This window comes from Phalangium opilio, unplaced genomic scaffold (genome assembly GCF_054372755.1).
Source record: "Phalangium opilio isolate 3A_F unplaced genomic scaffold, DU_Popi_V2 ptg000078l_1, whole genome shotgun sequence".
NCBI lineage: Eukaryota > Metazoa > Arthropoda > Arachnida > Opiliones > Phalangiidae > Phalangium > Phalangium opilio.
In genome coordinates this window covers 3,347,291-3,351,839 of record NW_028324186.1, presented here as the reverse complement: position 1 = coordinate 3,351,839, position 4,549 = coordinate 3,347,291, and the positions used below count along the sequence as shown (strand labels likewise).

General features: G+C 33.5%; 1 long non-coding RNA gene across 3 annotated transcripts; it reads left to right on the top strand.

Moving 5' to 3' along the window:
* Positions 1-830: 830 nt before the first annotated feature.
* Positions 831-3,488, top strand: LOC149655815 (uncharacterized). Of its 3 annotated transcripts, none has more exons than XR_016370401.1 (4): positions 831-879; positions 946-1,094; positions 1,665-2,253; positions 2,686-3,488. It is a non-coding gene; the product is annotated as an uncharacterized LOC149655815 (long non-coding RNA). The 3 variants fall into 3 exon arrangements; XR_016370402.1 differs by lacking the exon at positions 2,686-3,488 and having other exon boundaries at positions 1,665-2,070; positions 2,144-2,592; XR_016370400.1 differs by lacking the exon at positions 2,686-3,488 and having other exon boundaries at positions 1,665-2,592.
* Positions 3,489-4,549: the final 1,061 nt, after the last annotated feature.

The following is a 4,549-nucleotide window of genomic DNA, read 5'->3' as shown; positions in this document are numbered from 1 at the left end:
AGTAGTTGACTTTGAGTATCTACACGGGAAGGACGAAAAATGCAACCTCGCAGGCAATCTGATAGTTAAAGAACCAAGTTGTGCTACTGTTACTAAAATTCCAGGAATAGTGTCATGGATATTTTTACCGCCTTATAGTCAATCTACGCTACCTTCGTCTACACAACGACTCAATAGCTACATCACCAGAAACTTACACGGAATCTCATTTGGACGAAGAGAAACGCCTTATCACAATCTTCGTCGCTGTCTCATGTTAGGTACCCGGTTCGCAGACCGTATATATTGCAAGGGTAATCAAAAATGTTTCTTTCTTTTTAATATTTTAAATAAAGAAGTCATAAATTTGAATGATGTGGATTGTCCAAAGGCCATGGATATAGAAGGTGAGACACGTGCCACCTGTCTCTATGACCACCAAAGAAACACGTTAGCCCGTCATCGTCCGTGCGCATTGGAAAAGAGCCTTTTATACGCTGATTTCGTATACCAGAACGAGGACAGTATAAATTTTATGCTAATAGTGTAAAATTTTAAAAATTAAAGTTAAGTTTATTGCATTTAAATATGGATTTCTTATTGGCATACATAATAATAGATCATAAAGGAGAACGGTTTTCGTAATTGTTAGTTTGTATAATGTACATTTTTTAAAATGGTCCTCTTTAATTAAAATAAGAATATTTTCAAAGATATTGCATACGTCACAGATGGGGGGGGGGGTTTATTGGGGGGTAAACATCTCAAAAACTTGGTTTGCGGGGGGGGAAGGGGTAGTAAATACCTTCGTATAACGGGTAGATACTATAATAGCTTCAGTACCTTTCTCAGTACCATGGACTGCGAGCGAGAGAGAAGCCACTGATCTAAGATCTTTAAGTAATGCAAGGTTTTATTCTCTACCTGACAATATATAAGGTCTATCATATAAAGGAACGTTTGCAGCATGGGAAACTCTATAAGAGCCGCTTGCCGAACGATAAACATACAATTCAGCATTGATTTCCATGGAAAATACGCTGAACCAGCAAACAAACCTTTCGATGTCAACGAAGAAAAAACAAAGGGATATAGGAAAATGATCCATTGAATTGGTAATTACTTTTAATTTCAAAACCACACATCTCAAAAATATTTGACTTAGCATTTTAAATTAAAAAATAGCTTAATGCCTTACACTAAATTTAATGATAGTTAATACGAACTTTCTTTTGAAGATAGAAGAAGTTAATTTAGAATAAATCAAGTACTACTTATCATGAGAGTCATAAAGAATGGTAAACTATGGCCTATACTCCAAAATAAATTTTATACAACGCAATTTTAATTACCTTTGTATTAAGAAGTTAACTCTGCTTAAAGGGCTAACTGCATAGATAATACAGTCGTGACGGGAGTATACTAACTTCTCCCTCCCCCCTCCACTATGACATAGATGTGACAATCTAGGCTCAGATATTCTTTAGTGAAACTGACTTGTATTGTTACTTGATAATAGTATTAAAATTTATACCGTAGTTACGCAGGTTGGAGAAATTAGTTTATATTATATCAATTTCATTTTATAATTAGATCTTTTGCTTTTATAGCAAAATAAAATAGAGGAGTAAATTTATTTTATATTGTAATCTTTATTCATGAAAAGCTCTTTTACTTTAAATTAGGGCCTACATCTATAAGCCCATAGAGATATGAAAGGAGGAAGTGACAGATGAATGGGAAATATTACGGAAGTTTTTGCTTTCTACTTAAATTCGTCAACTGAGAATCATATAAATTTGGATTGTATGTAAAAAAATCTATAATAAGCAATAAGAACCAGAAATGCACCATATGCAAGTAGCCACTGGCCTCCAAATACTTCGCTAACTTACCCTATTACAATAGAACAGACCAAAACATAGTCTTCATTCTTGTCTTATTTACTTTATATTATGATCTTTATGTCTAATCCTACGTACACCGAATGTATTACAGCAAACTTACATACCATTGTAAAAAATACGAAAGGGGGTTACCTTCCCTTTTACGAAAGGAAAAAGTATTAAACTCCCTCCTTTCACACCTGCCGTAAGTATAACTAGCAAATTTAATTACTTGCAAAACTTAATGCCGTAAGTAAAATTTTTAAAAAAATATTCAGATTTTTATCTTCTTTACGAAGATTGAAGAAATTATTATACAATAAATCAAACACTTAATCAAATGGCTTTTACTTAAATTCGTCAACTGAGAATCATATAAATTTGTATTGTATGTAAAAAATCTATAATAAGCAATAAGAACCAGAAATGCACTATATGCAAGTAGCCACTGGCCTCCAAATACTTCGCTAACTAACCCTATTACAATAGAACAGACCAAAACATAGTCTTCATTCTTGTCTTATTTACTTTATATTATGATCTTTATCTCTAATCCTACGTACACCGAATGTATTACAGCAAACTTACATACCATTGTATAGAATACGAAAGGGGTTACCTTCCTTTTTACGAAAGGAAAAAGTATTGAACTCCGTCCTTTCACACCTTTCTTGGTCGTAGCCTTGAACTTTAAACGAAAATCCTTAATAAGCTTGATATTGTTCTTAACAGCAGCTTAAAATTTTTCGGTTCCGGAGGTTTCTACATTGAGATTGATTTACAGTTAAAATTAGGGACTTAACGGGGTAAAATATTACAGGATTAGAAACTTGGAACAGTTTGCAATTTAAAATTATCGGATCATCAAATTCCTAGCCGACTTGAAGGATGGTCAAAGTGCCAATACAATGACAAGGGGAACAATATCTCTATGGACGACTTTGCCTCGGGTTACGCCATTTACTGTTTAGACTTAACACCTGACGGTTACGCGAGTCATTCAGATCATTGGAGTCCCACGAAACAAGGACAATTAAGATTAGAATTGGGCTTTGAAAAACCCACGGCCAATACGCTTAGTTGTATCGTATTAGCCGAATTCCAGGCTTTGTTACAAATAGATAAAAATAGAAACGTGTCAATCGTTTGTTAAACAAATAATGAACGCCGATCAGATAACACGATTTCTACGATTCACGCCACATTTCCTAGGTGTTTACCCAAGTGATTTATTACCCGAAAAAATTGACTGGGTATCCGTTTACTTTGATGGAAACAGAAGGGGTTATTACTTTGACTCCTTGGATTTAGGGAACTTTCTCCCCTCGATTAAAGAATTTGTTAAAAGAAATTCAAGAAAATGGTCCTTTAACAAAAGAAGACTTCAAAACTTGTCAAGTTCGACATGCGGACTATATTGTATTATGTATATAATACAAAGAACAAAAAGAAAGAGCCACAAATCATTCATGCGACAGTTTGGACGAGATTGCTTGAAAAATGACGTCATTGTTACAAACATGTTGAAGCGCGCCCGTAAAGATTAACTTAATCCTTTTGTTAGAAAATACTCTTTGTAATCTCTTTTGTATTTTTAAAAAATAAATGTGTCACCTTTTTTAATACTGCTTTCTTTTATTTCGTATATTAAGGAAGGGGGAAAGTAATAAAGGGGGGGTAGTAAATTTAAGGAGGATATAACTCAGATAATCCTATCATCATATTCATTCAGTATCATGAACTCCGAGCTGCAAAGATATCACTCTTTTTACTCCTGGCCACAAGATGAAAACTATAAAAAAGCTTTAAGCAGAGCGGGATTTTATTCATTACATACCGATGATCTAGTACAATGCTTCGAATGCAACGGGATTTTGCTAGCATGGAAACCGACCGATAATCCTTACGAAGAACATTTAAAACATTTCCCTAAATGTAATTTTATCAGAGGTGGGCATACTAAAAACATACCCTTTACCATTGATGAAACAGAAACGTACACCAAAAATATAAACGTCAAGACTGAGGAAAATCCACCGGAAAAACCTCAAGAAAACCCGGAAGAACTTTATCATACCTTTAAAGTCAAAACTAAAGATCTCGAAAGATTAGTTTTGGAACTCTACATTAGAAAACAACTTAACGCTTTGTATATCAAAGAAAAACTTAATGACTTACGTAAGATTTAAAAATAATATTAAAATTTATCTTCTTCCTTACGAAGATAGAAGGAATTATTTTAGAATAAATCAAATGCATTTTAAAATGAAAATTGAAAAAATATCTTTAATATTAGAACCTATACTTTTAAAGAAAATAAAATAACTTTTTTACTTTATATTATGGTCTTTATTCCTACAAAACCATCTTTTGTTATAAGCCTATACAATCAATCAAATATTGACAGGTAAAGAGAGGAGATCGAAAAAACCCGACTCCTCCCCCTTGAGTGGCCGCCATCTTGGATCGGTATAATGGCTGCATATTCTCTAATAGCAAATGTAAACTATTTTGCAGGACTTAAAAAAAACTGTATCTGTACAGGCAAAAATTCCTTGTAGAAACATTGGCATCCAAGCGCGGATAAAAGGTACACTGTTGTACTTCACTTTCATAAGAAATATTTAAATAAGAAATACTTAAATAATAGGTGTTTCTCGATACGTCCAATGTGATGCAGTACT